Source organism: Leptonotus elevatus, chromosome 8 (assembly GCF_054856555.1).
Source record: "Leptonotus elevatus isolate MCC_2025b chromosome 8, RoL_Lele_1.0, whole genome shotgun sequence".
Classification (NCBI taxonomy): Eukaryota; Metazoa; Chordata; class Actinopteri; order Syngnathiformes; family Syngnathidae; genus Leptonotus; species Leptonotus elevatus.
In genome coordinates this window covers 11,272,632-11,295,752 of record NC_141246.1, presented here as the reverse complement: position 1 = coordinate 11,295,752, position 23,121 = coordinate 11,272,632, and the positions used below count along the sequence as shown (strand labels likewise).

The following is a 23,121-nucleotide window of genomic DNA, read 5'->3' as shown; positions in this document are numbered from 1 at the left end:
TACAGATTAACTATTGCTTGTGTTTATTAACAGCATCATCATTATCATCATCATCATCATCTACTTTTGAGGTATTTACTATAAGCGGACCAGCCAGAGCACCTTTCATGTCAATTTAGCATTCGCTTTGATCGTGTTTGAAAAATCTTCGGAGTTCTGTTTTCAGCAAGTGCATCGGTTGATTGGCCTTCCTTTGCTTGTGAACGTGTTGCTTCTATTGATTTCCTTAACGCTAAGGGATTCATTTTTTTCCAGCACTGTGATTCTTCCACATAGTTTCACAATAAATTACAATTCATAACTGTGTGAGGAGCCCAGGACAGAATTAAAGAAATTATTACTTTGCATTTAGTACCGAGTGAGAGCTCACAAATTACTAACGCATTAACTCATGCTTTCAGTTTCCAAGTGAAAGCTCAGCCGGTGACGACCACAAACCAATATGCGATCCTGTAGCAAACGGAGCCGCGTCACAGTCTTGTTTAAAGCTCTCAACCGTAAAGCGCTGGGCATTTTTTTTTTTTACGACTTAAACTTGCAGCCAAGTTGGGCTGCAGTGAATATGTTTAACCCTCTAATAGATTATTGACACAGTTTTATGGCCCCAAGAGGTGACATCCATCTTTAAAGACTGACTGCCTTAAGTACAGTTTGCACACATCATTCTTCTTCTACTTTGCAACAGTCTCGCTACTGTCTATAAATAAGCACTTGACTTCAACAAGATATAACTGCATATGCTTGCCCAGAATTTTTGTAATATTTCAATTAGGTGACAATCACTGATGCGTAGGCAGTTTTGAGACAGTTCCTAAAATAATTTAGTAGGACTTTATGCAAAAGGTGATAGAATAAAATGCCTTGCCAGTAAGTAGTGTAGAAGACAGACTTTATATATGCAGTTGCACATTTATGAGGAAATAGTGTAAAAAGTGTTTACCTGCAATGTTTTAAGTAACATTTAAAGATGGTATTTGTAATTCTCGCTCGGTGCCCTAAGACTGATTTCACTGGTTGTATTGTGCTTTTAATTTGTTGTGTTCCAAGACAGGCGTGATTCATCAGCTTGTGTGCCACACTTCCTGCCATACTAAAAGATCTTCTTCCAAATTGATTCAGCTTGTATTCAAAATTAGAATTGGGTGTGTATTTTTAGCAGAGCGGAGCAGGAAGACCCCTCTTGAACGCTTCTAAAAAGTGTGCTTGCCCAGCACTTGAGGACGTTTATCCGCATATTAAATAACATTATAGGAAAGAACGTGCACTGTAAAACAACACTTGTGCCTCCAGTTATATAACGATTTACATATAAAAATATTTTATAGCTGTGTTGAAGAAGAAAAAAAAAACTTGCTCATTATGCGCTATGCATTCTGGCACTAAAAATAACCTGCGAAGAGCACACTGGTTTGCATGTGTGTGGGTGTGTACCGCTAATTAAGGCACAAATGTCAAAGATCAGAATCTGAACATGTACATAACTTATTGCCCAGTAGTTAATACCCCTTTGAGGTAGCATTTTTTCAACTCCGGACAGGTAGTCAGTCTACTTCAACAGCAAAAATGTGGCAAAACAACTAATGAGGTTAACTGTTGAATGAAAACACAACCAATGACAATGTCCTATATCTATACTATACTTTCCAATCTATTTCCCATCCAAAGTGCAATTTCTAGGACCCTATTCTAATTGGAGGCTTCTTTTCTCTAAGGCTTGTTAGCCTTAGAGAAGACCAATGTTAACAGCTGAGCAGACATGAAGTGTCTGGAGGCCAAGATTTAAAATTCGTTCCGTTCTGTTTTCATTACCTCTTTTAACATACAGTATGTTATTCCACTACACTGTGGCTTGTGTCTCTCAATGTGGCCAACCTTCATAGTAAAGCTAGGGGGGAGTCAGTCCACCACAAAAAGCGGTTCGACAGAAAAATGTCTGCCTTGAAATTTTAATTAATCATTTTAAAACAATATTTGCGACGCTGGGAACCAATGTTTGATCACTTCCATATTTACTGCACTGACATTTGTTGTTGACGGACGATCAGTCAGCAATAAATGCCCGACTTTCATGGAGCAATGCTCACAAATGAAAAAAGTTGTTACCTGAGTAATCAGTTGAATAATCAAAAATATAATAGATTTTAAAAAGATTATTATTATTATTAGTGACAACCCTACTTCCTACACATCAGAATGCACATAAAATATCTGCTGTCATTGTTATTTTAGGCTAAAGTGACAGTGTAAGAATTTTTCGATTAACGTTAATGTTCATTAATTTTTAAAATCCACTATTAATATCAATACTACACAAAAAAAATATGTTCTATTATATCAACATACATTTTTTCATATAATCATAGGTGTGGTAGTCACTACTTATATTACATGGGTCGTGCCTCACCTTACAGGAAGCTGATATGTTTCTCCACCCTATTTCTGCTACAGATACCAGGAGAATAACTTGGGGAACATAATAATTGGTGGTAGGCTTGCAAAGTCTGGTCTCTCCGAGGCACCGTAGTGCATGTGCTTCAAAATGCACGCTCTTCGAACATAGGTCATTGCATTATATTACTTCGTACACCAGATGGCAAAAATATCACTTTAAAGGCGCATTCAAGGTTTTTTTGTCGCTGTAGTCTTCCGGGTGGATCATCTTAACGATTGGTTCTTGATCCCGTCAATCAATCTGCCTTAACGACGCTGGTTCCTAGCTGCTCATGCACACTTTGAGTGTTTGTTGCATGTAGCCGCTGAGCTTCAGATTCAGTCATTCATTGTTGTAGCTCCACCGATCTCACAGCATACTTTGAAAATGCCTGAGAGCCGCAAGAGGACACCCGTCTATGAAGTAAGGCCGGCTGCAGAGACTTCAAGTAAATATAAAAATTGTTTTTTTACAGTGTAGACGTTTCCCCCTGGACGAGCAGGAGAGTGGGTAGGATGGTCTTCCGCATGTGCCTTTTTTTTTTTAAGTGACAAACGGACATTGGGCTTCCATTTTTTGAGAAGATCCTTGAATACACCTTTAAGTAGAAATTATAATTGCATCTATATAAGTGTGTCATAATTTGGTATGGTTGTGGACCCAAGCCCAGGAAAGCAAGACAGGAGTATTCTCCAAAGGGGTTGTTCATTTAAAAAGAACAAAAAAGGCAAAGAAGGTTTGCGGATACATCAAAAATACAAAAAAAAAGTCCAAAAAATCAAGATTTAAAGTAACAAATAAACGCTTGGTCCAAACTTAACATTAAACTGGGACACGTCTAGTGACAAAAAAACACAGTTCCCAACACAATCAGCTGACAAACACAGAAAGCAAGTAAATACAAGCAAACTGACCAGACAACGACTGAGACAATGACGAAGGCTGAGGGAGCTGATTGGAAGACATAAAGGACCAGGTTGACGAGCACAAGTGCAAACGAAAAAGCTAAGGAACAGGCCAAAACAAGTTCATTACAACGCCTCTAAAGATCATTATCAGTAGTGATATGTTGTTTTGGCATATTTGTCTCATTTAAGGTCATCAAGTGTCATCATAATTGATATTGGTGATAGTCCTTGCCCGAGTTCTGTCAGCAGCCTTCTGTACTGCTTTGGCTTATTAAGCTTCTGATCATTTACAACTGTCAATGTTTATTTAGCACGGTGGCGTTTCAGAAAAAAACAAACAGCCTACTTTAGCTTTACATCTTATTTTTGACAATATTTGTATTTTGTGTCATACCATATTCTTTTGCAACAAATGGCACAGTTGGAGCAGTTAATATTTTCTCTGTTTAACATTTTAACAGTGGCAAATTCAGTTGAAGTGCAGGCAGGGCAAATGAGCGTGAATAAAAAAAACGACAACATTTCTATTGAGGGGAAAACAAAAGAAGGGTGACGTTAACACTTGGCAGCGATAAATAAGGGCTTTCGCCTCCCATCTGTCAAGCAAATGGAGCAATGGCTAAAAGCCTTCATCCTCGTTGGTGAAAAACATTGAATGCCTACTGTATATGTACCTAGATATGGATAACCTGGGTGGTTTTACTTGGAAAATACATATTATTCATTACATTTTATATAATAGCGTGTGCGTGCATGCATATGCAAAGTAGCGCACAGACTGACAGGCTTTTTTATTTTATTTTAACAAATGATGCAGTCATCGTTATTTATACAATATTCATGAAAAATAATTTCAATGATATCCCTGTATTGGCTAGGGAACCATAATTGGTAACATTAATTGATTTTCAAACGGACCTCAAAAGCCTCACTGTGATAATTATGTGAATAAATAATAATGGCATTAGAGTAAATCTCAAATCTGGATTCCAGAATGGCCTTCAGTAGACTGCCAATGCTGAATACGCGGTGGAAATGGATGTCCATGGATCAGAGTTTTAGAAATGATAAATAAGGAGGTGGGGTGGATGGATCACCACCAAAATGTAATGGTTTTTACCTTGGCCTCCACGGAGTTTGGTAGAAGTAGTTTTTGAGTTATGATAACAGGCCATCAAGACCCCTGCCTTACACATGGTTGAGGTAAAAAAAAAAAAAAAAAAGGGGAGACAGAATTTCATTTTAATGGTTATAATAAAATATGTATTAAATCTTGCCATAGTTTGACATTTGGAATTTGTAAGTCTTTCAATGGGTGCCCCATGCATAAAGCAAACTTCCTAACTTTTTTTCCTGCCCAAAATGGAAACTTTCAAAAATACATTAACTATTAGCATAACAGTAAAATATGCATATACAATACAAATAAACAACTCAATAGGCAATGTATTACAACAACCTTTTACATAAACCTTTTTGTCTTTGCACTGTACCCGTCCTTAACTCATTCACTGCCATTAACGGTTATAAACGTCAAAAATAATTTCAACTATTTCTATTAGTTTAACAATTTTCTACTTTTGTTAACAAGAGTATGACAACCTAGAATTTTTTATTGAACATTTAGAACATTTGACACCCCTAATTTTTAATAATCAACTCGTCCGGCAGTTCAAATTTTTAATTGTTATTAATTGTATGACTTCACAAATTTGATATCTGTTTTAACTGTACAGTATTTTTTTTATTGTACACTCATACTCTTGTTTAACAAAAGTGGGAAAAAAATGTTAAACTAATATAAATAGTTCAAAATAATTTTTGACGTTTATAGCCGTCAATGGCAGTGAATGAGTTAATCATTAAAATAACTTCTAGTGTTTCACACTGACACTGAGCCACCTAAAAATAACTTATTTCTGACCCTCCAAGGCTGCTGCAAAAGCTTAATGAATGACTCTTGGCTGCTACCAGCACACTTACATTGTCAACCTGACTTGAGAGAACACTTGCAGTAAGCAGAGCAATGCACACACTGTGGATGTACCAGGATCATCTGAGGGACGCAGACACTCCAAAACGGGTCATGGCAGAATGTGAGAGTGAAAGACAGACAGCAGGAGGAGAGAATGACAGTGTGCTCCTGAGAGGGACACAGTGTGTATTTGTGGGGGAATGTGAGAGCAATGGTGGCTAACTTGTCTGTCAGTTGCAATCTGTGATTGGCACCTAGGGGTCCACTGGATCTCACTTGGCCCACCGGCTCCTCCTGTCAGGATTTAGGGCACAGGGTCACACCCACACACCCACATATTTGAACACGAACACACTCAAGCAGTATTTTTTTTACTTCCTGGTAGGCTTGCACTTCCAAATATGGGCGCGCTGACAACCGATCACTTCGCATTGCTGTTCAACTCTTTCACACTGAGCGAGTGCAGTGTGAAAAGGGCTTTGGGCCAGCAACAAATGTAGGCAACTCTTAACCACACACCAAATCATTTAGCACTGTAAACCTACTGCCATGAAAAAACTCTTACGCTGTGTTGGCTTTTTGAGGCTTCACTTTCAGTATTCCATGCCGTGTTGTTGTTTATTGAACTACAAAAATGTGGTGTGATTGTTAAGGAAAAAGCAAGTTGCCACCAAGAGAGGAAAGGAGAGACAATAAAGGAGAGAGTGTGGATATTTTGATGGTCTGTTGGCGATGATCGATTGTCACATTCACTGACTGCACCCATGCACTTTGTCGACAGAGACTCTCCACGCTTTGCTTTCTAGCCACAAGTACATATAAAATTCTAATTATTAATTGAGGATTATCGTAAAACACTCTATATAATGTATATCGTCGCTGCTATGTGAAAAACACTTATGTCCTTTTTTTTCTTCATTTTTTAACATTTTTGCGTTTTTAAGATGTTTGCATTCAGTTTAATCCCAAAAACATACAAATGTAAAACAAAAAAATGGACATAAGTGTTTTTCACATAGGAGCGACAATATACTGTGTTGGTCCATCTTGGTGATTACAATTTTGATTCCCAGACAATGAATTGCTGAATCCTTCAGTTCATTCAGTTTTGACTGCATCACTGAGTGTGGCAACAGAAAGAAAAAAGATCTCACACGCACACACACACACACACATTCTATAGACACAATGAAGCAAGCCACTGTGTGAGCAGAGGTGAGATCTCTTGTGAGATTCACTCTTGCTGACTGGACTTTAACCTTTGACATTTGACCTCTGACATTTTACGCTCTCAGCAATATCGTTTTCCACGGACCCAGTCCTCCACACCACTCTGTATCTGTGTGTACGCTTATATTTATGGCAGCGTACTGTTGGTAAAGTGATTGCCTCTTTCACGTTTTTTTTTTCTCATTCATAGACACATATAGCTAACACACATCTAATTTTCCATGAGACAAGATGTCTGAAAGTTGCAAAGCAGTGTCCTGTGTTGGTCCAGAAGACTCTGAAATACTGTTGTATGCATGGAAGAACATCACTATTTGATTAACGCCACTATAGGGTGCCTTTGAATGAATCCTTGAAACATTTGGTGAATACATTTATCAACAAAATAAAAAATAAAAGTGGATTTCATCTGTCAGCATTCATTTGAATGTTAATGTTAACTACGTCATTTGGTCAAAATCACCAAATCAAGTGAATGATTGCCATAGTTAGGATATCTGCTTATCCTCTTGCCCATAACTGTAAGGTAATTTTCACTGAAATATCGACATGTCCTCAAGTTCACTAATAAATATTAACTTGGTTGCTATTTCCGATTTTTACATTCTAATCAATACAGTTTAACGCCTTCATTAGCGGCACTTTGTCCACGCAGCGTTTGGTAATTACACCAGAGTGCGCGTGTGTTCGCGTACACATTAATGAGCACAGGTGCCCTTGTGTGTGTACGTGTGTAAAATGAGTGTATACTGTACACCAGTAGGGGGTTGTGGCTAATGGAGCCATAATTGATGCTGAGTCTGGAGCACTGCTGATTGCTATGGTTGGATGCCGAACTAACGAGGGCAGAGGCATACACACAAACACACGATTGCGCGTTTTCATTCCTTTCAGACTTTCTCTGCAGTACTCGTGCACATAACCCCCTCGAATTAAAATACAGTATAGTCACAGGCCCAGACATCCCTCTGTTGAACTACATTATATATGCATATAAATAAATTAATTAATTAAAAAAAACATTTTGAGATGTTGGTTGACCTTCAATTTGTTCAGATGTCAAAACTATTTCCAGCATGAATCATCAACCCCTCTACAGACAATATTTTAATTATTATGTCATGAGGAACATTTTTGACTGAAAATGATGGTGAGTTTCAATGTAAGGTACATTAACAGATAATATTGTGTGCTTCCACATGCCTTAAAGGTGGAAAAAATACTCACAAACTCTATTTAGGTAAACTAAAATACATTATGTGGTAAGTTTGGAAGTTCTGATTCAACACTTTTACCCAAGCAAAAAAAAAAAGGGGGGGGGGTATTTAAGTGCAAAAGTAAAAATAAAAAAAGGGAAAATAATGGCTTTTATTGTCAATTATATACGACATCTGTTTTGATATCTCGGCACTATTAAAATTAAACCTCTGCAGACAGACTATTTTCTTACCTTTTATTAAATTGCTCATGCTGAGAACAAAAAATGAATCCCTGGAACTAACAACAGGTCCTGCTTGAGCAAAACAAAACAACGTTCCGGTAACAATTTTTTTTTTAGCTAAGGGTAACAGAAAAAAAGACTGCACATGTATCTGTTTTTTTTCCCCTCAGTATTTTTTACTTTAGACCGTTTTTTGTGAAATTCTGGAAGCATGTGGAATGCTTTAGAATCGTTGTGTATAATGAAATGGAAGAATGTTATTGAACAATGTTGAATGGAATATAATGTAGTTATGTTGAATGATCCGAACAGTTAAAAGTTGTAACCGTTTTAATCGATCATGCAATGTCAAAATAGGAGGAAAGCTTTTATCCAGAATTTTTTTTTGGGGGGGGGGGGGGGGAGTAGTGGTAGGGATGAGCTGAACAATTTAAAAGTTGAAACTGTGAAAATCTGTCAAAAGGTGTTTTGCTTTTATTTTGAAATTTTGAAAAAAGAATAGTGGGTTTTTTTTGCAGGGGGGGGAGTGTAATGTAGTAGGGTTGAGCTAAACAGTTTGAGTCAGAATGGTTTGAATTGGTCAACAAATGTGAAAAGTAGATGGGAAAAAAAAAAGGCTTATATTGAAAAACATTTAGTAGTAAGTAGGTAACAAAAAAAAATTACAAATACTTAAAATAAAATACAAAATAAAAAAGGGAAGGGAGTATTGACCTATCTTATGTAATCCTTCACAGCTAAAATAATATTATAAACTGCATACTGGGAGAGTTAAAGTTTTTTTTTTTTTATCTTACCAACAATAAGCCTGTGTAAACTGAAGACATGGATGGGAAGTGTGATTTGAGTCATCTGCTTTGCTTATTTTTACTGCACTGCACACAATTATTAACTGATGCGAGTTCTAAACGCGAGAAGTCCTGGCAGGTCAATAATAAGAATAATTAGATGACTAAAGATGGCAAAGCCAGAGAATCTGCTCTCGTCATTACATGCCAGTACAGCCACCATTTAAGTTATCTTTGGGATAGTTTACAACATATTATTGCTTCTTTTTTTTTATACCTTTCTGTTGTTGTGTTATGCCAACCATATTTGATCTGTCGACATGCTGAAAGTCGCATCCTTGCTTGTATGTTTACTAAACCCTACCCCGCTTTCACTTACCATAAATTATACTCTAAAACTGTTTATTCTCAATAACAAGTCCATAGAGTGGAAAGCTGGCGAGTTTATGTAGTGAGTGTATGCCTGTGTGTGTGTGTTGTGTGTGTTTGTGTCTCTTGTGTGTCTGTGCTTCTACAATGTTCAATGTCCCTGAAAGCTACTGAAGTTTCTAAATCAAGTCTTTTATGAAGTTGTGCTGCTCTGGGCACACCATTAACATTTCATGTCACCCTGACTCCCACTCTGACGTAATCCCATGGGCGCCACGCAGAAAGCACCTCTTTCAGTAACACACTGTGCAAAAGTGCACCGCATTTGATATATTTTGATGAGATCCGATATTATTTTGATGGGAGAAACACCATTAACTCATTCACTGCCATTGACAGCTATAGACGTCAACAATTCATTTGAATTATTTCTATTAGTTAAGTTTTTTCCATTTTTGGTAACAAGAGTATGAAAACCTCGATTTTTTTTTGTACATTTAGAACAGATCTAAAATTTGTGATTAATCGTGAGTTGACTAGTGAAGTCATGCGAATAATTACGATTGCAAATTTTAATCGCCTGATGCCCCTAATTTTGTAAAAATCTATATTTTTTTAATAATCTTTTTGTTTTGTTTTGAGAAAAGATCATTAAAAAAAAAGTCAGGCGAGTACTATTTTTAATCGTAATTAATTGCTTGACAATACTAAATTTTATATCTATTCTAATACAATATAAAAAACACAGGTTTTCATTACTCTTGTTAACAAAAGTGGTAAAAAATGTTAAACTAATATAAATAGTTATAATGAAATTTTGATGTCTATTGCCGTCAATGGCAGTGAATGAGTTAAGAGCGAGCGGCTGCCGACCTTGAACCTGCAAGGATTCCAACATTTCTTGTTCATTTTGACCAGTAATGCTTTAAATCTCCTCTTGGGGAGCAGGTTTTGTTTTTAATCAGAGCAGTGCCGTAGGGTGGAACATTTTTTCCCCCCCTCTTAAGTTTCATCACTTTTCCCAGACTCTTTTTCTATCAGTGTTTCCTCACTCACTCAACACTCTGCTCTCACTTGTCAGTTTTGACGTGCGGCTTGACTTAAGTACCGGGATCGGGCACGTAAGCTCATCTCATTATCTCCCCGTTTGGGTGTTTGTACGAGTGTGTGAGTGATGGGTGGAGTGGGTAAGCCCCCCCATCCCCCCCGTGCCTACCCTTCTCCCCACCTCAAGTCTCCAGCGCGCTGTTTGAAATAAAGCGACAGATAATCGCAGGGCTCTGGTGAAGTGAGCTCATCTGAGCGCCAATCGATACGAGCGCCATAGCTTCAAAGCGAGTCTTCAAAGAGGAAAGGAATCGGCATACGCTCGACGTGCTTTCATTGCGTGTAAGTGTATCAGAGTGTGTGAGAGACGGAAGGTGGGGGGGGCGGGCGAGCAAATGTGTGGAGAGAGACTGATATCAAGATCACCATAACAAAAGTGGGCGAGATTGAGTGAGGGAGTGAATAGTCTTCATTTGGAGCATCATCGTCAAAGTATTACGGTCACATTAAAAACGTGTTCCTCAACCTCTACTGGGCACATATTTTAAAATGTTTTAATTTGGCCACACACCACCAATAAATGTCATTTCAGTTTAGTATGAGATCTGGGCCTGTTTTGTTGAACACGAAATTGATAGACTATGGAAAGTCATGACGTTTTCTGTTGAGGAATGGCAGCAGGTTGGCTGAACGATTTATCGTTTTTTTAGATCGAAAATGCAATTCCAGACAACGCCAAAGCTGCTTTTTTTTGCTTTTCTCGGCATCCCTAACTGACCCAGAATCTGTTGTGTTTATTACTTTGTATTTTCCACGTAAGCCTACACACTGTCTTCTTAAAAAAAAAATTAAAAAAATGTCATTTTGACTGCAAAAATAGCCGCATCTTAATCTACGTGCCGGTGCAAGCCTTGTTTAGTTGCCATGTTTAATAGCCATGCTGTGCGTTCCGGCGGACCAAGCGCATTTTCTGACAAATCTGACAATTTGCTGTCTGAAAGGGACTAAAGGCCCGTTTCCAGCGCCGGAACTACGGGACAAATTTACGGGGCCAGCCCCGTATGTACGCGTCTTCGTTGCAGGAGCCATTTCTAGCCTGGCAAGCCACACCCACTTTCTTGGAAAAGAAAGGCGTCCATAGACAGCGAATCGGCACCGTCCCAAAACAGGCAAGCCAATCAAATGTGTCTATTTGCGCGACGTCTATCAAAACAGAGTGACCAATGACACCATGAATTTTTTAATTTTTTAAGTCATTCACTACTGCCTCAAGTTTTCCTCTTTTATACGTGTCGATCGAAACACCCGAACATCATGAAGTGGAAACGGGGCTTAAATTTCATGCCTGGACCGCTAGAACCAGGTCTAAGTTTTGGCACAGATGATGTAATGTGATTTAGACATACACTACATACATGCATATATATATACATATTGTACATACATATATTTCATTTCTTAAATGTAGCTCAGTATTCCGTATCGCCAGTTGAGAATTGACACAGTGAGGTGCTTGTGATCTTTTTGGCGTCGCTCCTTCAGTCGGACAAAACGAGTGTTTCGTGAGCCGCTAATCTCCTGATATTGCGACTGTCATCTTTTATTCAGCAAACCAGTGGCAGCAGTTGCCTTTGTTGAGAAAACGGGCCGGTTAGAACACACCCACATTCATGCACGCACACTCACACACATGCCAAAACACACATGCAATTACACCGTACGAAAGTGACAAAAGACTGTATAAAAGCAGATGGTGAGAAGTGAAGGAAGGCGAGTGAGAAAGGAGGTGTTGGGAACGCGTACAGGTGAGAAGAAAAGATGGCTTTGTTTAGAAGTGAGTTCACCCTCACGCCGAAAATGAGAACTTGTTTTTCTGTGTGTGCGCGTGTGATTAGCTGAGACAAGCAGGTGTAAAACAGTAATTAATGACGCAACTGACTGACTTCATTATCGGCATGCCCTTCGGAAAAATAGACTTCCACTCACACACACGCACGCACACGTGCGCACTTGCTTGTACTTATGCTTTTGGAAACAGGTGTAAAGGTAGCGGTGACCGCTGTGTTGAAAAAAAAAATGTTTTTGTGCCTTAGGTAACTGATGATTTTCACAATGGGACATTTGTGATAAGACTGAAAGCACAAAATGAATTTTGAAGTGATGGAACTGGAAGTGGTAATGGAAGAGGCATACTAACATATGACTGAGTTGCACAAAATAAATCGATCGCTCCAATACTTTTACTGTAGGTGATTATGGCATGACTCCTTCTTGTGACTGGCTCCATCCAATGTTGCATTGCTGAATAGATGATATTTCACTATTATTTTAGTTTCTGGCATTTCAAAAATGTTTAGATGGGCTGAAAAGTTTTCCTCACTCCCTCTCATTTACCTGCTCTACCTTTTTGATAAATCACATCGCACATGCTAAATTAATCTTTATGCAAATACTATTCTGAGAAGAGGATTACTGGACCGCATGGTAAATTTGGCACTGAGGCTAATCCAATCCTGCGATCAACTTTGTGCCTGTTTTTACAAGGGCTGGGTATTGATTCTTATTCCCCCAATCGATTTGATTTCGATTCACAAGAGTGATATTGATTAATTATGGAACATCAATTCTTCTTAATTGTCTAGGACGTGATAAAAACTCCGCAAATATTAAATGTAATAATAAATTTAATTTAAATAATAATTAATTATTAACAATTTAAATTTAAATAATTTAATAATAACTTTCATATATTGTGGAGGCAGAAACTGGTCAAATGATTTTGTTTATTAACGAAAGTAACACGTGTTAAGTGTTGCACAAATATTGACATCAGCAAGGATGAGATGCAAATATTTTTTATAATTCTAATTCAATAATTGTAAATATAAACTAAAAAATATTCTGAATTGTCTTCAAGTGCAATAGGCCAGGTCTTTCATACTTTTAAATTCATGTGAACAGTACATTTCAAGAAAACAATAAGAAACCACAAAAAAATAATTTAAAATTCTATTTTCTTAAAAAATTATGGGGGGAAGAAGATATATTTAAATAATCGATTCATGGTTTTATGAATTGATATTAAGCTTGAAAATTATTTTTTTTAAGATATTGATTTTTCTTTTTCTTTTTTAAGCCCAGTCCTAGTTTTCAATTACTAAATTTTACTAAATCAGGCCAGGCTTCTTTTTGAAAAATATTTTTGGAAATAATGGAGCTCATCTGTCTTATAGTCAAGAGGTGTGCATTGTGTTATCTGCAGGGATTACAGTTACCTAATACATTTCCCCAAAATATGCATGGTAGGTTGATTTAGGACTCGAAAAAAAATTGAAAACATCTTCATTTGTCTGTCAAATAGTAGACCACGCAATGCGAGTGCACTTCTTTGACTTTGAAATAATATCCTCCTCATTATGTTGACGGTACACTAGCTTGTAATAGGAAGAGTAGCATTTCTGTTGTTGCCATGGCAACCATGGTCCATTTTCCAGACTAATCATAAAATACGTTGTATTTAGAGAGGCACATCATAGTCAGGTGTGCACATAAGTGTTACGCGAGTGTGCATATTGTGAATATAAAAAGTGCACCTGGCTCAAGTGTGTTACTGTGTATTTGCGTCCCAAGCATTTGTCAGTACATATCATGAGTCACTGGCCTGCTTTTTTTGCCAATGAAAACATGGATTTCCTTGGATTAATTAATCTGAGGTGAATTGAATAGTGGAGCACACAGTAGATGGACCTGTGCAAATGTTTGATGCTTGTGATCTCGCCGAGTGGTAAACAAAATTGGTGTCAGTAAGTGTTAAGCCAGGTAGGAGTCCATTCCCACGTACGTCAGATGCTGGATATCAGGGATTCCCTTGTGCGTCTTCTGTGCAAAGCCCACACCGTACCTGGGCAGCACAGACACTAAACGGATGAAACACTTTTTTGGGGGGAGTGGAGCGGGAGTCGTGTTGTGTGGCTTGCGAAAGGCCCGTTCAAACAAACAAAGCTTTCTAGTGAATGGAATCACTTCATGAGTTAATTTGTTCCTCAGTCGTCAGCGTGTGCCGTATAAGAAACTCAGCTGCAAATGGGGTCAGTGACGGTGGCCGAGTGGAGGGGACTCTTCCTCCTTGGGTGTCGTTCTCGCTGAGGAGCGGCACGCCTCATTACAGTACAATAAATTCAGTGTAATTTACTAGGGGTGTGCCCAAAAATCGATTCTCATAAGAATCGCAATTCTCATTTAGTACGATTCAGAATAGATTTTAAATGACCCAAAAATCGATTTTATTTAAATTATTTTATACTGTCTTGTCTGTGTGTGCCTTTATTTAGAGCGCTGTTCATGTTGTACCCGGTTTGGCCACTGAGGGGCAGTGTGGTTCCACGCGGTCTAATACGCTGTTATTGTTACATTAGAGAGTAGAAGGAAAAAGTCACGATCAAGTTATTCCAATAAAAGTTAGGTTTTTTTCAGCGAGGAGTCGTTCTTTTGAGTGATAAAAGTGCCGCGAGGAGTGCGCTAATTAGCATTAGCGAGTCAGACTGGAGTAGATCATTACAATTCCTTGCACATCTATAGATTGAAGCAAAAATTAGTGTCAATCAAATTATTTTGAATCAAAAATCATTCCGAATCGAATCGCAGACCCAAAAATCGGAATTGAATCGAATCGTGAGACATTCAAAGATTCCCACCCCTAATATTTACTCATTTGTTTGTATTTGTTTGTACAGCAGTCTGTCAAAACGTATCTTTATCTGAAACCGGTCCATTGTGCAAAACTGCGCCAAATCAGCTGTTCGCACGGTCCCACAAGTCTTTGGGCCCAATTTCCATAGATGTGCTCGGCGTAAAAACTTCATTTTCGTGCTGAGCAAGTCTAGTTTAGCGTGTTTGTGAATTTTGTAGACTGTACTGCACCTTGATAGGCATTCTGGAGTATTGTATTGCTCGCCCCCGGGACATCTGGCAATTTGGTGACTAAAAATAGATTCAATAAAAGCAGGTCTAAATTTTGACATATGGGGTGTAAAGCGATTTTGGTGGATTTGATCAACGCACAGCTGTCACAGACTGTATGAATGTTGATTTCTCATCAGTGTTCGTTCAAGGTCGCATTGTTCGCTAAACGTTCGTTTTCTTTTTGTAGGGAAATTTTGAACAAATCGTTTAGCAAGCGTCGAAACTTTGAACGAACCCTGATGAAAAATCAGCATTTACTTCCTTCGCAAACACTTGCAAACGTTCGCCACATTAGTGGGATACAGCTTTTACCCGATTATAGCTAAAATATGCTAAATATACCAATGGTCATTATTACAAAAGGCATTGAATTTCTTCATCTCAATGAAGTTGGGGTGCACCAATTTTTCCTGGACATGTCTCAAATTGTGTTAGAGCTGGCATCTGAGCCAGTGTTGTGTGCAATAAAGACATAATGTTGTTAAACAGACGAGTTGTGTTAGCATTTAGCACCACATAGACCGTCTGGACTTATTTAGCTTCTGTTAGCTTGTGTTTTTCAATTCATTACTGTTTTTTTTGGGGTTTTTTTAATTACTGTCTATCTACCACAGTGATTTCAAGGAAAATATATGTACCCACTACATTGGAAGCCCTGGAGCAAATGAAGTCCAACAATAATTCCTTCCTGTTTTAGTACGAGGGAGTAGTGTTGGGCTTAGCGGTCTAAGTGGACACTATCATGATGCGCGTAGCCATTTGGCCACTCAGACTCTCATTTCGCTCCTAAATGCACTCATCACTAATGAATCACAAGCTGCTTTAGCGCAGGCTGAGCACACAGTAAATCCTTGGCCGGGCTCCAGTATGCAACACACACTTGGCTTTGACAGAGATTGAGAGTGTGTGTCCAAGAGCCCCAATTACCTTCGCATCCAATGTAAGACAACAAGCTGCAAAGCTAATTACAAGGCGGCCACATGGAGATGGCAAAACACTGGAGCATGCACATGAGATACGTAGCACCACTTTACACACTTTCTCATCACATGATTCTTTGTTTACGGCACATTCATCATAGGAATTAGCGGCGTTGTTATATTATTAGCATAAATGATGATTACAACCTCTGAGCCAGCGATCTTTATTGAGTCATCAATAAGTCCGTGATTGCGGCGTTGGCCAGATTGATTTACATTTCACTTCTCATGCCAAGAGATCAAATGATGCGAGATGCCCCCCCACGTGCCACCACCTTGTCATTCGGTAAATCTCATGAATTTATTTTATTCATCACTTAAAGGCTATCAATCCCGGGGCATAAATATCACCGACGGTGGCTCTGGTTGGCTGCTCGTGATTGGACAGAGTAATTGGACCTAATGAATATGCCAACAGCTTGCTTCTTTCGCTCTCCATTAAACACAACTGGATTAGATTTACTGTGCTTACGTTAACAACTTAAAGACTCCATCAGTAGGGTACTTACTTTATTCACACTTATATACACGCTCACACGCACACACGCGCAGAATAGCTTAGCTCAGTAGATCAATGGCCTCTTGGTCAATGTCTCCTTTGGGAGGGTTATCTATCTGCACCTCACTAATGAAACACTCTGATCTCCTCAAGTGTGTGCGCGCGCGCGCGTGTTTCTGTGTGTGTTTGAATGCATCTGTACGTGTCCAGCGTTTATTGATACGTTGTAATTATGTTTGTTTGTCAGTTAATTACAGATTAGTTCTATTTGCAGCAAGATGCACCCAGTTTAATTAAATGATCATATTATTTTCGTAAGGAACCTAATTACCTCGAGATTTATTTCATTTTTTTCTTTTAATTGAGACAATTGTTCTCTTATTCAGCATGTTGTACCATGTTGTTCTACTTTCTTATATGGCAATGTTGAGAAACGGTCAGTCACATGGTCTGGGAAACAATGAAGCCAATTATGGATTGTTCTAATCCTTAAAGTACACTGTTTGCAATTTTTTACCCACATAGGACACTTCATGGGGTGTAGATATCGATAAATAATAATGATCTCGGAGAGGTATTCATTTACCATTATGTGTATTACTGTGGCAGTGGTGAAGCTGCATTCATGCTGAGAACTGTTTCTGCGAGCTTGTCTTTCCCCCTCGGCAAAATAAGGTAATGGAAATATAACAGCACACCAGCCTCTTCAACCTCCACATCTTTATGTTCTCCGCATGGTTTTTGGCTGACTCTATTTCACAATTTGCGAGATGCTAGCTGAGGTAACAGTCAAAAACACTCTTGCGGGCTTGATCCTCTTTGATGCCGTTCAGTAGGTTTGGACAATGAACCCACATTTTAGCGTGATTTAGATGTTGGCTTCTCTAAATGTTCTAATCAGAGAAAAATGATTAACGTTTACAACGACGCAGTGCGTTTACAAGTTTCCTATGTTGTGAGAGTACGCTGAATGCACCATGTTGCTTGCGTAGCAAACGCGAAGCATCTTGTGATTCTGCCATCTCTAAGCGTCCTTTAAGCTGTTTAATGAGACCCCAGTTAGAGTTTACTGTCAAACTAAATACACATTAAAAATAATTACACACATTTTTATATTAAAATACAAAACATGCTTCTTTTTAAAACATCGCTAGCGCTAGTGCTAAAGTTAATGGAGGATCCCATTCACATGCGAACGGGGAAATGAGCATCGACTTTGGGTGTGATATTCCTTCAAATATTGAATATTCACACACAAACGCTGTGGAAACACATACACACAGGTACAATAACGCTACTCAATTTTTTTCACCTTTTTGCCCCAATCTGTAAAAAACGACTTACATTAATTTAATTTAATTAACACACACAGGAACAGCCGGTATTTAAAAAAAAATTTTTTTATCGCTTTTATTATTAGATGTATCATATTTTATGTTACTTTCTTACTAATCTAATTTATCCTTGTCTTTTTAAATTATATTAAATTAGATTTATCAAGGAGTTTTCCTTTCCTGACAATTCAAGGATACAACTATTCAAGGATTATTATTTTTTTTTTATCATACTAAAACACATTTCCACATAACATGGCACAAAATGCAATGCCCGAGGTCCCAGGTTAGCCCCCTAAATCCTAAAACTTGTGAAAAATTATATATATATATATTTTTTATTAATTTTTTTATTTTTTTTTGCCACCAAGTACGCTTGAGAACGTGTGTGTGTGTGTGTGTGTGTGTGTGTGTGTGTGTGTGTGTGTGTGTGTGTGTGTGCGTGTGCGTGCGTGTGAGTGTGTACTCATTAGTTCACCTAAAACCTTCATAAAAATCCCATATTGTTCACCAAAACCGAATATTTCAGAATCCAGCTGGAGTCGTGAGGTTGTCAGGAGACCCCAGGAAGGATCAAAGAAAAGAAAGGAAAGTGAAATCCAAGCACCGACCAGACATTATCTACTACCCACCGGGTTACCAACCAGAATCTTTCACCAACCCCAGAAACATCTAAATTCCAACAAATTAGGAAGACCTCAAGAGACCAAAGGAGACACTGAGGAAAGGAAGGAAGGATGGATGGATAGAAAAATAATATGTTATTGCAAATATGATAAAGAGATAATGGAAATTCATGAGGCTCAAAGCCATCAGTTACTTGACAAATAGAATAGTTTCAAGAGTAAAGTGCTCAACATGCAGGAATGAATGTGCATGAGGCTACGATGATACATTTATTGAGTTTTAGTAGTAATAAATAAATAATAAATACTAAGATTTTGTTAAAAACAATTATATTTTTTAAATTAATTATGATTTCAATCTCAACCAAAATGATTGTGATTATTATTATTATTATTTTCCATCATGGTCCAGTCCTACACCGGACTGAGCTGTACGGAGGCCTCATTTGTGGTGTTCAAAATGTGAGTTTCTTTTGTAAAAATAAGAAATGTTTATAGCACTCTTGTATTGGATCTCATTAGAATGCGCACGCGTACCTAATGTTGTGGCCAATTTAAGCAAAGTGAGTGTTGCAGTCACAATTACAGCACTGCACTGCATCGTTATTTACGTCTGGCACGAGAAAACAAAGAAGAAGGAGAACCCACAGCGCACCAGCACTATCGCCCCACTTTCAGCCTCGCTCTGCTAGGATTTGAGGGGAATAAATATTGTACAGGTTCCAGGCATTCAGCAAATGAAGGCTGTTTTTCGGGAGTATTTGCGTGTGTTTATTTGTTTAAATTCTGCAAGTTCTCAGGACTCGAGCAGCTTCTTTTATGATTATTTCATGACATCCCTATCAAATGGTTTTCATTGGTGCAGCTTTGTACTACTTCTGTCTGCATCTGCATCATTCCCAGTTTAAACATTTAACTTCCAAGGAGCGCTTTGGCGCAGTCAGGGGTTTCCCTCGCAGTTAGAGAACTGTAAGATCTGGTGAGGCTGGATGATGTCTTGAACTCCCTTGTTCCCAACGCAAGATGATCTAGTGTTTTCGGCATGGATTGAACTTTTTATGCACTAGCTTCCACTATTATTATAATTTTTTTGATTGGGCCCTCTGTGGGCCTGTTTGGACCGGTGGTCACCATTCATGATTACTTCTGAACACTTCTGTTGTCTATGTATAGAATAAATGTCTGACCTGAAACAAACAATAACCGTGAACTGCATATGTTGAATACAAGGTCCAAGATATGGACGCTTGAATTTGGTGTGGAAAATCTACATGTGTGCTTACGGATTCATGGTATGAGGAGGTCATGTAATCAGCCCGCTATCAAAATCCCATTTTCACCTTCTCACATATGATTGCCGCGCTCTCCTTATGAGAATCCTGCATGGCTGCTGCTTAATCTGTGATTGGTTGAACAAATGTGCATAGGCTGGACTTCTTCCTACAGGCAAGATGCGTGGACAGCTTTTTTGTTTTTGCCATTCAATACGTTTTTACTATTTAATAAATGACAAAATATATATTTTTTCAGACTTTTTTTCACTTTATTAACTAATCTATTACAGCAATAAAAAAACAATTATAATTACTACAAACCTATCTATAAACGTATTCGATTTGAGATTTGTGTAAAGTGGATATGCAAAATGTTAAGTACACTCCACATAGTCAGTAGGAACATCAGTTTGTTACAGATGATTGGCGTCACCATGTGATTTGTACATAATGATTCTTCCAAGTAACCATTTGTGTGAGTTTGTTTAAAAAAATGATCTAAATGTTGTAAATTTTTCTGTTTGTGGTTATGTATAGAAATATGGGAAAAGCTCAACCGGCCTCCCTGTGCTTGCGCAATTCAATCTACCTGCCACCTTTTAGGAATCACACAATTCTTTGTATCCATGCCGACGTTTCTATTATAACGTATTTTCTCCCTCCCCCTCCCCCCCATCTCTTTTCTTTTCTCTCTTCACAGTTTGACGTGTTGAAGTGCTTCTTAAGGTAAGAGAGAGTCTCATTATTTCCTGATTTATTTCCACTCTCCCCACATCCCCGAAACACAGCAGGCCAACAGCACGCTGCCCCATGTCCTGTAACAAAGCAATCTACATTGGCAAATGATGTCGAGCTCACTGCACATTGTGCTCACATAAAAGAAGTGAAATGAAACATTGCACAACTTCTAAAGTTGTGTTCGCAAATGCACAGACCCTGAGCTGATGCAAGCCATATGATTGGAACTATAACACAAGGCAGAACAGAAAAAAACAGTTTTTTTTTGTTTCTTCAGGGGGGGTAACACAACACATAATGCCCCAGTAATTATCACTGTGGACTAGAGTTAAGTGAATTGCATACATTGGCACCTTACTACCTTGACTTATGAGTTTAATTCATTTTGTGACCAAACTTGTAAAAAACATTTTTTTTGTATAAGAAATTAATATTTCTATAATATGTTCCAGCCCCAGCAGTGTTTTTAATAAAGAGGAAAAAAAGCATTGTATTGTATAAAAAAATTATTACAAATAACACAAGAATGTAAAAGAAAGTAGCTTGTTTAAAACTGTAGAATTACTGTATGTTGGGACAAATCATGTCACAAAATTTAGTTTAGCATCTGGATGTCTGGATATGAGTTGTGACCGACTTTAACTGTTTTCATTTTGTATTTGTATGTTTGACTATAAGTACCATTTCACACACCTGTCGTCATGGGTGAGCCGTAGGGGTCCGTGCCCACCCACCAAGATGATTTTGCCCTCCCATTTGTGGCATGAATCTCTAAAAATAAACTTTTCTAGTTATTATGTTTTTCATAGTAGCTAATTTTGTGTTTTAAAATACTAATGTTGAATTGTTTATCACTAAGACATAGAAGATATGAAGAAACAGGGGTGTGAATTTGTTTGATTGATAGCCAGTCTTATCTGCAACAGCCAATCACGGCCTTACTGAAAATAATGTTAGGTACACTGGCTTATACGCGATGAATACGTTACATTAATGTCGGCAACTAAAGAGAAACTTAAAAAAAGGAAACCACGGGAGCCACATTCGTTTGGTCATCTAAAATAAGGTTGGATTTTGCTTTCCATTTTTCCTTGTAATTCTGCTGCAGACACAACGGTGAAACAAACGAGTGGCCCGTTCGAAGCGATATGTCAGCACATCCGCCATATTGGATGTGGCGATTGTATTTGACATTAAAACGGCAAATAATTAGTAAGATTTAGTTCGAATGGGATAATACAATCAAAGGTAATGGTTCCTTATTAATCCAATGAGTTGGGGCTTGATGATACGTCTCCAAGGAGAAAGCGAAAGAGGCATTTTCACAAGTAGCTTCACTTTGCCTCATCTAATATGGCTGCGGCATCAAGGTACTCACGATACTGTATGTGTACTGTAAATGCTGTCTATGATCATACTTATCAGCAGGCGCCCTTCAATGGATGGATGCACGGCAGGGCAAGTTAATGCTGTCTGTAGCGTATTCAAAATAATTCCCCCCCATGCATTTCATGTGCTGCCCTTAAACCAGGGCTCATAAGCGGCTAGAAGGTCTCTTGTTATTTTCCCTTAACTCGAGCGGCCGCAAAGCTGAAGTTTGTTCATAACAAAAAAAAATTGCTCACAACACACACACACCCAAAAAAAATATTAAGTGACAGCTTGGAACTTGAAAACTGGTTATGTTGAGGGTGCTCAAAAATCAAGGTACCACTGTAATTCGCTCCACAGCTCCCCCTACTGTTGTAAGGCAAAGTTAGTTAGCTATGCTAAGTGCCAAGTATTTAGTGGTAAACAAACACAGCAGCCTATTACAAACAATACCACTACGGGGATGTTAGCTCCAAGGCTAATAATAAAACTACCTGCGAGCTGTCCTGCTTAGTCCAACAATTTTAAAGCCCACTAAAATTGATCATCTAGAGTAACACATTTTTGATCTAGTAAAAGTTTGCACTTGCAATAACCAGCGCAAACTTGATCTATCAACCAAGGGCACCCAGAACTAAATCTACTAAACAATTGTCAAACTTACTTCAGGGCCATACCTCTCATGGGTGAAAGCGCAGCTGCACACTTTTCTAGCTCCGTATATTCTCCAGTCCACTTAAGCTTATCACTATTTTTACACCTGTTGCTAACAATGTGTGCAATCGGTTAAACTGAATTAATGCACAATATAGCATCTTAGAAAAACAACAACACAATCTCAGTGAATCACACTCTCAATTTAGTGCCCACTATTTGGGATCTTAGTAAATCAGGCCCAAAGTGAGTAGTAGTAGTTGCTTTTTAAAGACATAAATGAAGAATCTTCCAGCATTCATTTTGAGAACATGAGATTTAATAGAATAGCTGTGTTATTGCATTGCACTGCTCCCACACAAACAATAATGATAACATAGAGTACAACAAATCCTCATCCACAGTGCTTTCTAACTGACTGTCACAAACTGTTAGTCATAACCGCCTCCAACTTTTACCGAGCACATCCGCTGTTATTGTTTATTTGCGGATCA

At 38.2% G+C, this 23,121-nt stretch overlaps 1 protein-coding gene across 25 annotated transcripts in view; it reads left to right on the top strand.

The window, feature by feature from the left end:
* Positions 1 to 23,121, top strand: part of LOC147169749 (receptor-type tyrosine-protein phosphatase delta-like) — a 192,452-nt gene that overhangs the window by 21,752 nt on the left and 147,579 nt on the right. For all 25 annotated transcript variants that reach the window (XM_086082825.1, XM_086082812.1, XM_086082827.1 and 22 more), the window contains exon 3: positions 20,565 to 20,590. The gene's annotated coding sequence lies outside the window, so the exon portion shown is untranslated. The remainder of the gene's footprint in view (positions 1 to 20,564; positions 20,591 to 23,121) is intronic.